Raw genomic sequence first — 12,982 nt, 5'->3', positions numbered from 1 at the left:
AGGATGAAGAGGAGCGGGCCAAGCACCGATCCCTGGGGGACACCTTGGGACAGAGGGGCAGTGGAAAAGGAGCAGTGGTTGATGTATATGAATTGATGATGGTCAGTGAGGTATGATTGAATCCAGGTGAGTGCAGTTCCAGCGATGTTGAGGGTGGATGAAAGGCGAGAGAGGAGGATGGTATGGCTGATGGTGTCAAAGGCTGCAGTGAGGTTTAAGAGGATAAGGATGGTGACACCGTCCAAGTCTGTAGTGAGAAGAAGGTTGTTCGTGATTTTCAGAAGGGCTGTTTATGTACTGTGGTGCGAGCGGAATCCGGACTGAAATGGTTCAAATAGGTTATTTGAGTTGAGATGTGTTTTTAGCTGGGCAGCGATGACACGTCCTAAGATTTTGTAGAGGAATAAGAGGCTGGAGATTGGCCGGAAGTTCTTCATTAAGTCTGGGTTGAGACCAGGTTCTTCAGAATGGGGCTGATTACAGCAATGGGGAGGAGGGGGAATGGCCAGAGTGCTATAGATATTTGCAATTTTGTTTTGGAAGAAGGAGAGGAAGGAGTTACATTTACTGACAGTGAATGATGAGGAGATATTGTCATTGAGTTTAAGGAGCTTGTTGATGGTGGAGAACAGGGTCTTGGGGTCATTGGAGCCAGTATCGATGAGGTGTGAATACTAGGAAGACAGGGCGGAGTTTGAGGCAGATTGTACAGGTGGATGAAGTCAGTGTAGCTTTGGAGGTGGGCAGTGAGACCGTTTTTTTGTGGAGGCGTTCCAGTTGTTGATTCCTAGATTTCATCTGACGTAGTGTGGGAGTGAACCAGGGGGCAGAGTGTCTTTCAGGAGGGGAGAGTGTTACTGTAGAAGTCGACCAGGTCATGAGTGTTGTCAGATATGGGGGGAGGAGAGGCAGACAAAGTGGTGACGATATGGGATGCAAACTGCAATGGGGAGATCGATTTTAAGGTTATGAAATGAGATCAGGTGTTTTTCTTTTGGGAAGGAACGGGGATTGTCAATATTTATGAAGATAGCAAGGTGGTCACTTTTTTACAGCACCTTAGGAGATTGCGCCTTCAATTTTATTGTACCTGTTCACTAATGCAAAGTAACCTCCAGAAGGTTAATTAGCTGTTAAAATTAGCTGTTACTAAGATCGTCCATCATAACGGGAAAAAAGTTCAGGAAACAACCAAAAAAGGTTGAGAAGCCACCTTTTTCTGAGTTTGCTTACCAGCTGTCGCTCTCGTCAAGTGGAGCCGAATAAACACGCTCCAGTTTACAGTGAGCAACAAGAAGAAGAATACTAAAATCAAAGTTAATACATTGTTGGAACTCGAAAATGTGAAATTCAGCCCAGTAATGTTCCATGGAGGGCTTGCTAGCTAAGTGTGGCTAGCTTTCTAGCTAAATAAAAAAATAACAATACAATTGCAAAATTAGCATTTATTACCACATAAACACACACAAAAGTACCCTAAATTGGTACTGTTGAGTACCGGTATTCATTCCCAGATACCGGGTATCGGTACAGTATCAGTTGTGCTACAATTCTGTCATGAGAGGTGGACGCTGATCTCTACGTATTCACAAAACTCTTTTATTGCAGTTGTGCAATATGTGCAAAATATGTGCACACATGCTCATATACAGAGGACTTGCAAAACATTAACTTCCATGTTAGCAGTGACCCCTGTGAGGTGATCTACGGTGGCCTGTGATGGACATACAAGTCAACTTTCACAACATCTCCACTTCAAACACTCAAGGAAAATTGGACATCCTAACTGTAGACTGTCCTTCGTCCAAATAAGGGAGTATTCTGCCCTTTTTTTGATATTTATTTACATTTCTTCTCTCCCCTTCTTTTTGTCATATGCATTTATAACACAAGTGCAAATGTCAGTGAACAAATAAAGACCGCAACTGGCCCTCGGTCTCTATACCTGAGAGGCAGCTTTACCTCCCAAGACCTTGCTGTCTGTCTCACAGGTCTCAGAGGAGTTGTAGGCTGGGAAAAAGACCCTTTGGCAGCATCAGGTGATAGCTGGATTGGCGATGTCTCCTTCGTACAAGCCACTGCCTTGGCCAGTGTACTGGAGACCTGCTGTGCTGAGGCAGGGTCAGCTCCCAGCTGTTGCACCACTGGCTCAGCTGTCACCAATACTGGCTTGAGATGGCGCCTATTGTGTCAAGACACTGTGCCATCATCCATCTCGACCAGATAGGACCTTGGCTTGCCAGACTTTCCAACCCTTCGCTCCATCCAGCCTAATCCTGACATCTTGGCCTGGAAGCAGCTCAGGGAGTGGGCAAGCTGAATGTCGCCTGTCGTAGAAAGATAAACGTGTTTTAGCTTGCCGATAACCTGCCTGCTTGTATGAGGGTAGGCATTTCAATGTCTCTTGAATAATAGTACACTAAAATGAGGAAAATTTTCCCTTCCAGCAAGCCGGGACCTCTTCAACCCTTCTTCAACAAGTTTGCTGCAATTTTTTACCAAGGACCTGCAAATAGGGGAGCTGTCACTAGCGGCTAGTGTTGGTTTGTATTCTGCACTGAAGTCACATGACATCAACTTCTTTGTGATTTGGGCTCCAAAATGTTGCCAGACTCACAATGTTGTGCAAGCTCTTACAGGCTCTGCACAAAAGCCAAACGCCATCTGTGTCGTTCAGTGAAAACATGCATGGTCATGAATGACGTTCTGCTTGGGGACAAAGTGTTCATGAAACTTCTCCACAACAATCACAAAGTCACACTTCGGGTGCGGCATATCCACTGTGGCAGCAGGGAAAACTAATTGGGAGTTTATGGGCTCAGCATTTCTCGCCATAGAATAAATAAGTGAATTGACTTTCACTTCACCACTTTCTCTGTCTAGTTTTGTTGCTATCCAAAAGCAGCAGAAACACTGCCTCCATACCAGCTACTCCACTGGCACGGCAAAATCAAATGCCTCCGGGGGACCAAACTTCGCCATCTTTTGGTCACTGTCAGCAATGTAGTCCTTAATTCTGACACCATGCCATGAGAGGAGGATGCTGAGCTCTATTTCACACAACTCTTATTGCAATTGTGCCAGATGGCTTGCATAACATTAACTTGCTTGTTAGCAGTGACCCCTGTCAGGTGACCTATGGCGGCCTGTGACACACAAGGCAAATCACACAACAAACTCAAAAAGCAGTTATTTTAACAATCTATCTGCTATTCGGGTTTATGTGAATTTTCTTCTCTGTCTGGGACTCTTCTGCTGTTTTTGAACATTTTCCCACTTGTCTTGTTTTCATTGGTTTTACCCGGTAACACGCCCTGCTCCTCCTCTGTCAGCCAATCAGCTTCAAGCCTGCCGTCACGCTCTACAGAGCTATGTCCATGTGTCAAATTATTTTGTCTCATAGTCTAACGCCAAACTTTCTATCCTCCCTGCTCATAGTTCCTGCCTGCCTGTGTGCCTGTTGAAATTACATTTTTCTTTTTATATTATTATAATATATTAATTATGTGTTGTGTAATTAATTAAAGGGAAGCTCACCGAGGAACATCTAAAGTCAAACATGCCTGAAATCACTGGGCCTTAACTTTGCCATAGCCAGCCTCATTTCTTCCAAGGAACATGCCACGCTAGACCATAGTACGGCACACTAACACTACTCAAACACTACATAACATCATGTTACAATGTTACTTTCAAAATTTCCTGTACAGTTCATAAATGCCTTATGATGGCAACAATTTGACCCTGGAACAGATTATTTGAGGGAAATAAGACCAAGTCCAGTCCAAGGTTGACCATATTCTTTCAATCAGCCCCTCTAGTTATAAATGAGTGTTAGGATCTTCAATCCTACTTTTTGAATCTCATTTCATTACACAAGAATGCCTATTTTTTTGACTGATCAGTCTATATTGATACTTAATACATAACATAAGCATACTGAATACGTAACCAGGGTCTGCGATGTTTGACAAGCTATTGCCCTTGGACAAACAACCACAGGGCATGACAAGCTATTTTTGGGCAGATAATTTGTTTTCCATCCAACAGGAGCATCAGCAGGAGCAGGCAATCTCCTAATACACCAAGAAGTACACCGTGTGATTATGACTGAAGGCTTCCTCTGCAGTCACACCTAAGATCTAAAATATCATAATGACTTAATTGGAAGCCTCAGGTTGCTCAATGCAGCCATACACTGTTCATCTTAAAGACAATCACAATAACAAGACTAAGGTAACATAATCGTTGTTATTTTCTTTGTTAAATATGAAAATTTGCTCTAGAAATTCGTAGACCTTTCAATGTGTTGTTGCTTGTAGTACATATTGACTGCAACAACCTTAAACGCCAAGTGAAGCATTATTACTCAGTGTAAATTATCAGTGATAATATTCATTTTAGAGTCTTGCATTTGATGATAAAAAACATTATCGTGTTTTCATCAAGACAGAAGGAATGATTGAATAAATACAAGTGAAGATGCTTGGACTAAACAAGACATTCTGGTTGTGCAGCTTTCATGAAAATGTATTACATGTTCACAGAGGTGCAAAATGGATTAAATGGCTCTCCCTGGATTCGTTGCCTAATGTTGTTTTTGGAGCAATTTCCTGAGTCACTTCCTGTTCCTGTCCTGGTTATGTTCTTATGATTGAGCCCTGTGAATTCTGCCTAGCATCAAGTGGCCGTGCAGTGTAGCTTATCTAAGTGGTTGTTCCAGGTAACAGGTGGTTGTTCCGGGTAAAAACACCAGCACAGCTGACACTGCCCATAAAAGACAGCATGGTTCTGTATAAACAGCACCGACATGGGGACAAATTCAATTTTCTGCTTCCAGAGTTAGTATCAGAGCCGAAATAAACACCCATGTAAGGGAAGGCAATTCCGTTACCAGGGTGCGAAGTTTAACTCCTACCCTGTTGTGTTGAAAGCAATTGCCAGGGTCTGACAAGTTTTTTAGATGAGCGTAGTGTCTCTGGTCCCTGGATACACTTTCACACAAAACCTCAGTTTTGACTCTAACCTTCGTCCTCTCCACTCAATGTCGGAGCAGTTCATACAGAACAGCGACAAGCCAAAAAGCCAAGAGAAACCCTGCTTTTAGTGGTTATTGAATGCCAGTAAGGTACTGTATATTTCTGGAGAGAGGAAGACTCTACCCCCTCTCCTTCCACTACCCGCTCCTGTCTACGCTTATATACAATAATGTCTATCAGGCACATTGTGTACACAAACAGAAAGGGAACCATCATTGTTGTCTACCCTCGGAAGTCAACTAATAACACAAGACAGCGCCAGAGTCAGGGCTGCGAATAGCCTGAGAAGTCACAAGGGAGACTGCGGTAGCTTTGAGAAAACGAATGGCCTTCCTTGCAGTGACGAATGTCAGAGTTATCCATCAAGAGAACATGAAACAAGAATTTAAAAATAACTTTGTTTATAGTATAAGCAAAGCTGTATTGGCAGCACATTGGTAACCATTGAGTATTTCAATATTACAACTTGAATGTTGTTTCCTTATGATTTATGAATTTGATCTTAACAAATCTGTTTATAATTAGACCCCTCTGACTTGTTTTTTGGGAAAATATTTTAGACAAAATGAATCTTTGTGTTAATTGACAAATGCACTAACTGGGGCAGGCGTTAGCGAAAGTCCCACTGTATTAACACAAAAACACACTGCTCTACTACTGCCACAGCCCCCACACTCCACCCACTCATCTCCAACCCATACACATACACATACTCCGTTTCAACACAACACCAGGAGCAACAGATACAAGATTTTAGAATGAGGTAACAAACAAACAAAAACAATATCACAAGCGGCATAGAAAATGGATAGATGGAAAACATGTTGTTCATTAGTGGGAAAATAAAGCCTATCCTACAGTTTTAGTATCATTTATTATTTAACTTAATGCTGCATGGCTGTTTAACATCTTTTTTAAATGAACATTGTACAGTTATCTTTGTACACGTCTTTTACGTTGCTTGAACTTGATATGGTGCTTGAACTCTGCAAAAAATAAGCTAATTTGGAGTGCACCTCAACTTTAAAATGTGACTTCTCAAGTTTTAAGTCAGCAGGTTCCGAGAAGGTGTAATATATGGCATCATGACTGCTGTGTAATGTGTATGCAAAACATGTTGTCAAGAGTCTTTGAGGTGCTCATCTGCAATCTGAGAGTGTAGCCTCCCGTCTCACTGTGATAAAAGAAGCCTTGTAGGAAAAAAAAAAAAGATAAACGTCTGCCTCCATCTATTTTGACATATCAACCTCAGAGCGACGTCTCCTCCTGGGCAGGGGCGGAGGGGGAACAGGTGGGAAAATAGAAGCGCAGAAAGGCACAACAAGCTGATGAAAATGGCTGAAGTTGAAATGTTCTTTGCCTTTCGGGAACGTATGTTGTACTTAGGTGAAAAAAATATTGTAGCAGACAGGAAAAAAATAGCATCAAATATTTTGTCATGTTCATCTCTGTGTGGAGTTTGCATGTCCTTCCCGTGTGGTTTCTGGTTTCCTCCCACATTCCAAAAATATGCATGTTAGGTAAATTGTCCATAGGTATGAATGGCAGTGTAAATGGTTTTGTCTATGTGTTCCCTGCAATTGGCTGGCGACCAGTCCAGGGTGTACCCCGCCTCTTGCTCAAAGTCATCTGGGATAGGCTCCAGCATACCCTCGCAACCCTCGTGAGGACAAGCAGCATAGAAAATGGATAGATGGATGGATTTTGTAATGCTAAGGTGGCAAATGTATTGTATTCTTTAATGGTGCATTTAAAAGACATCTACAGTACTGGGATCTCCATCCTCATCTCAATGCCACACTCCAAATAACTAATAACCGTAGAGCAGACTGGTTACGACGAGGCTGCACACACTAACACACAGTCGCCAATATCTGCATCCTGATCAGATGCACAAATTTCCTCAACTGACTCCCCTCTGTGTGAAGGAGCCAAACATCCCTGTGGGTGTCTGAGCCCCTGACTGTATGGCGGCCCCCCCCACGGGAGAAGCCCTCCTCTGACTGCTTCTATGTGCTATCTCACTCTTTCTGTTACCACACGTATTGAATCAGAAATTCTGCCTTTATAAAGACATGTGAATGTGAATGGTTGTTTGTCTATTTGTGCCATGTGATTGATAGGCGACCAGCCCAGGATGTAACCCCATCTCTTGCTCAAAAGTCTGCTAGGATAGGCTCCAACTCACCCATGATCTGAAACAATTTAAGCAGCAGGAAATGAATGAAAACAGTTGTGACCAAGCCGGGATAGACCCCAGCTCACCCTTTACCCTGAACAAGATAAAAGGTAGAAAATGAATAATTTATTGTGAGCACCATAACACCTTTATTAAGTATGATTTAAGTAACATTTACCAGCTAACCCTAACCCGACTGTCAAAATGAACTGAACTGCTGTTAATATTAAAACACAAAAAGGCAAGTTGTGTTCCACACATCTAGTTTTTTAAACTACTGTCACACAAGTGTAAAAAGTACTGAACCACAGATAAAGATTGCAAAGTGTTACATTAAAGCCAGAGAAAACGCAACAAAAAACATTGTATGCTGATTATGACAAATTCATACATGTTGGCAGGTCTGCACTAATATTGAAAGTCCTCCCTACCGCTCACGTGCCCCCGACAGTTCACCCCCCAAAGCTATCATTGTTTAACTATAAAAAATGTTTTGTGTTAACATTTGTGGCTTTCTGGAACGGATTAATTGTATTTTTACATTATTTAGTATGGGAAAAATTGATTTGGTTAGCCAGAACTCCTGGAAAACATTAATGACGCTAGCCAAGGTTTCAGGCTCCAGCAAACCCCCGTGACACTAGTGAGGACAAGCAGCATAGACAATGGGTGGATGGATGTATAGCCAAGGTTTATATAATTTACCGAAAACAATACACACAACAATCTGGCCATTTTTCCAGCTGAGCAGCGCCCTTCACTCTGTTTCTTAATCATCGCTGGCAAATGAAACCTGGCTTTGATTAAAATGCGCAGCTGAACATTCATATTCGGTGCAGATCATGAATCCCCAGAGTGAGAGGAAGTGAAAGATATTAACCTCGATAGCGTTTGAGATTTCCTTGTTGAAATTTATACTAAACTCATAACATAATAATTGTGCCGTGATTGTTTGGTATTTTTCCTCTATTAGAAAGAGGAGCGAAGTACACTTTTTTTGCTTTTCGCATTGATATGCAGAGAGTACTAAAATCATACATTATGGATGCTCCCTGTGGAGAAGCACAATTTACCAGTGACTGCTTCAACTGGAGTGCAGTTTTACTGTGTTTTGTTAACTTCACTTTCTATGCATACGTGGAAGACCACATTATTAGACACAAATTGGTAGAAATGATACATTGCAGACGTGGTGACACAATCTACATCAACACATTGTTACATACAGTATATACAGGGTCAGGCAAAATGATCTGACACATTTGTCGGTTAAATAAAAGGCAAATAAAGTAAAGAAACAAGAAAGTGTTTTTATTTTTTGAAAAGTACATATAATGCCATTCTGTTTCATTATGTTTTAAAAATTGAATCAGTCAAATGGGATCCATTATTGTCCACACACTCAATGCAGATCCAGTAGCTCTGAAGTTGGTAACCCATAACAAGATGGTGTTTCGAGCTGGTACGGGATCATGTCTACCAAGATTGAAGTGCGAAGCGCGATGCTCACCAGTCCAATTCATGGCAGCAACTGAAAAAGAAACAAAGCAAAATGGCATTATAAAGAAACCAAGCAAAATGGCATTATATGGAAAAAAATTGCATTATATGTACTTTTCAAAAATAAAAACACTTTTTTGTTTCTTTACTTTATTTGCCTTTTATTTAACCTACAAATGTGCCAGATCATTTTGCCTGACCCTGTACATACAGTATCTGACAAAAAGTATGTGCGCCCCTCACATTTCAGCAACCAATTTCTGACAGTATGTCTTCTCAAGAGACTGCAGAAATGAAACTTGGTAAACAGTACAGATTTACTATCCACTCAACACTTAGCCATTCTTGTCTAAATAGCGGGTAACAGAAGTGAGTATCAAGATAATTTTGTCTTGCCAAAGCATGGTGGTGGTAGCGTCTTGGTCTGGGGCTGCATGAGTGGTGTTGGCACACGGTAGTTGCAGGCATTTTTATTTAACTGAGTCATGAAACAATGGAGGTACATTGAGTTAAGAGCGCAGCAGTTGTAGCTGCTACTGAATATTTTATGTTGATGTGCAGTAAAGACGTGCGACTTGCGGTGAGGTTCGTGGCTGGTGAGGCACTGACTCTTGGAGGGTTTTTTTTTTTAGGTTAATAGAGGTTGCTCATTAGGATGACAACAAAAAGAAGAGAATAATTGAGTTTTTTTTTTTTTTTTATGTATTTAAATTGTTTTCAAATACTTTGTAGTCCCATTTATTCATTTTTTATTAACTGGAAAATATTTGTGTTCTTACCTTTTGTCTGTATATGAAGTGCATGCAGCCTTTCCTTCTCCAGGAAAAGTTCTGATGCTTTGTTGCAAAAGTCTGATCACCTCCTGGTGAGCTTGAGTATATAGTCCTTCATATTGGTTGTCAAATTAATTCATTCATTCAGTAGGGCATAAAAATATCTTGAATGTATCTTGACCTGCTGCAAGCTAGTGTTACTGCTGTAAAAAAAAACAAAAAAAACAAAGAAACGCTGGCCTTTCCTTTATGGAAGCACGACAGTGACAAGCACCTTCCAGCTCACGCATGCCTGACCCCTTCAGGATGCAGCGGCACTGCAAGTGCATCTCATATGACATTTCTATGTATTTTATTGTCCGCTTAGCAAGAATAATGATGTCATACTTACGTACTTACATTAAAGACATTGTAGCACTGTAGCAGGTCATGGTTTATAGTCAATGTTTGTGCAACATACAGTGTATTATGGGCGACAAACATAAACTGACTTTTCCTCAGACTTTTCATCAGATATTTCATCATGACTGGTAAAGTCACTGGTAGATACATGTAAAATAGATTGCAGATTGCAGTAGTTTTATGTTTACACTAAAATATCTACAATTTCCATGATGCTTAGGGTGCCAAACCAGGAAGTAGTGAAAGTGATGCCGCGTTTTGATAGAAAACTAATGCAGTGACAGTGTTTTGATCGTACAAATCTTTTTTCAAATGTAGAATTACTACAGCTTCTGCTTCGACATTAACATGGCGGCAGCTGTTCAACTCCAATGGAAAAAACAGCCACACATCACGAGTGAGTAACACTGGGAACACAGTGGAAGGTTGGATTGCAAGGTTTATAGCCAAGGTGGGAGAAAGTCAGTGTTGTGCAAGTCTCAAGTAAGTCTCAAGTCTTTAATCCCAAGTTTTGAGTCAAAGCCTCAAGTAAAAACATGCAAGTTCAAGTCAAGTCCTAAGTCATAGACTTAAAATTTTTGAGTCCTCGCAACTCACGAGCACTGTTTAGTGTTAACCAAATAAAATACTATTTTAACAATGAAACAATGAAACAATCTATTAAATTTAACAAATGCAGTGAATGCATTTTGAATTGCTTTTTTAACAAGACAAACCAGTACGACAACAAATGAACTTCTTAAGACGTTCGAAATATATTCATTTTAACTAAATAACTTTGTGTGTGCGCGCATGTACATGTGAAAAACTTTCTACCACTCTACAGCAGTCTGGTGCTCACAGAAATGTAAGCCACACCCTCGTTTTTTTGTTCTTAAACCTGGCTGTTCATAGACGCAATCAATACGGCAAATTCTGTGGCAAAATTTGCTGTCTTGCTGGAAATGATGTAACAATGGCCACGTTAATTGAATGCTTTGAACAGGAACATATTTTACTGAACACTCACTGAAAATCTCAAGTATTTTTAAGTCATCAGACTAAAATCTGAGTCACGTCCTGGGTCATTGATGTCAAAGTTGCGAGTTACAAATTTTTGATTATATTGTTGAGTCAAAATTGAGAAAATGTCTGATTCGAGTCTAAGTCAAGTTTCTCTAGTCCACACCTCTGGTTTATAATGTGCATAAAGCACTTTATGTGCGGTTCCAATCCTGCCTTGTGCACTGCCACTTCCATATTACATGATTATCATTCATAGCAGCAATGCCATAGTTGACAGTCTGATTGGCTTCTGGTTGCCCTGCTCTTACGAGACAGCTTTTCTCTAAACAAGAAATATCATGTTTTAATCTTGCAAGGTGTCGTGACACCCCATAAACAAGCCCAAACACAATGACAGCTAATCAATGTCCACTTCAGGGTGTGACACACCATTGTTTTCCACTCCCAACAACTGAAGCACAAAAAGCTCAACATATAAAAATGGATTATATAAAAAGGCAATTAGATGAATGCATATAAATAATAAACGCTAAAAATATATCAGGAGAATGTCGACTGGGAGTCACGACAGTCGAAATATTCAGATTTTATTTTGGCTTTTCTTCAGCAATACACAACCTGTCACTTCTGGTCATGTGACGGCAATGGGGTAGCAACGTCATCGTCTAATTAAGTAGTGTGTTGCTTTGCTTGTTTTGCAACGGTAAAGCAGCATTATCAGATTTTCCCACTCTGGGAGGTGTTTTCAGAAAATACCGTTTCAGCGCACCCAGAACACAAAGACCCGTGTGGATGAAAGGCTGAAAAATGTAATACTTTACTGTTTTTACCTGAAAAGGTTCCTGTGTGGACAAGCCCTGAATCACATTCTGAAAACATTCTGAAAGCATTCCATCTGTCTGCAGTATCTGTCTAGGAGTTAAACGTAGGTGAACTTACAGAATTTCTTCTGGGTACAAAGTGTACACAACCATAACTAATCATAACCTGTCCGATAAGAGGCACACACTTTACACATGAATCTTCTCATGGTCACCAATCTAGACAAAGCAGCAAAAAGGTGTTCCTGTCAAAAATGTTCCAGGATATCTGTTCACTCCACCAAGCAACTTTTGGCACAACTGACTTTTTAAACACCAGTCTGTTTGTAAAAGTCGACAAAAGACGTCACACACACAGTCAGCACTGATAATCACATCTGGCCTGTTGCTTTATTTAGTCGATTTCCTCAAGTAGGGAAAGAGTTATGCAAACAATTGACTCTACTGTTATATGAGGTATTATCTGGGTGCACAAGGTCGCCCAGGGAAGTTAGTCTATCCCTTTATCTTCTCAAGGAAAAATGCTATAGAAATGAAATGTGGATGCACTTTAGTCATCGTACAGCTTGTATAGAAGGATAGATTTAATATCACCTGAAAATGAGTCAACAGACAGCTGGCAACACTAGTGAGTAGGAGGATAATTTTGTTTTGCCTCCAGTCAAGCGTGGTGGTGGTTATGTCATGGTCTAGAGCTGCACGAGTGCCGCCAGTGTGGCGAGCTGGGGTTCATTGAACGGAAACATGAACATGAATTCCAGCATGTGTTGTGACGTTCGGAAGCAGAGCATGAGCCCTTCCCTCGGGAAACTGGGCCACAAGGCAGTTTTTTGAACACTCCTCCACATGTCAAGTACCTTGGTGAAGGTGAAGGTGATGGAGTGGCCAAGTATGTCTCCACACTTGAACCAAATGAAGCGCCTGTGGGGTTAGATAATGTCATGGTCAAATTTGCATAATTGGCCAAAGAAAGAGATGGGCGATATGATCTCAAACGTATATTGCGATATAGTACACTGCCAATTTGTGGGGGGCAATTATTATATGTGGCAGCCCACCACAGATAAATGAATGTATGGGAAACTGTATGTGTGCAGTTTCTGCCCTAGAATTGCCATTTGACACACAAGGCAGGTAAATCACTGAAACATGGCCCTAGTGCCAGGAGATATCCCCGTCACGTTTGCTTTTCAGTGTCACTGAGCAGCACAGCTCCTTTGAGTCTGTCAACTTTAATGAACGTATCATTCATCACAGCCAAGT

The sequence above is a fragment of the Dunckerocampus dactyliophorus genome, chromosome 5 (genome assembly GCF_027744805.1).
Source record: "Dunckerocampus dactyliophorus isolate RoL2022-P2 chromosome 5, RoL_Ddac_1.1, whole genome shotgun sequence".
In the NCBI taxonomy this organism is placed as follows: domain Eukaryota; kingdom Metazoa; phylum Chordata; class Actinopteri; order Syngnathiformes; family Syngnathidae; genus Dunckerocampus; species Dunckerocampus dactyliophorus.
This window is presented reverse-complemented; position numbering follows the sequence as displayed.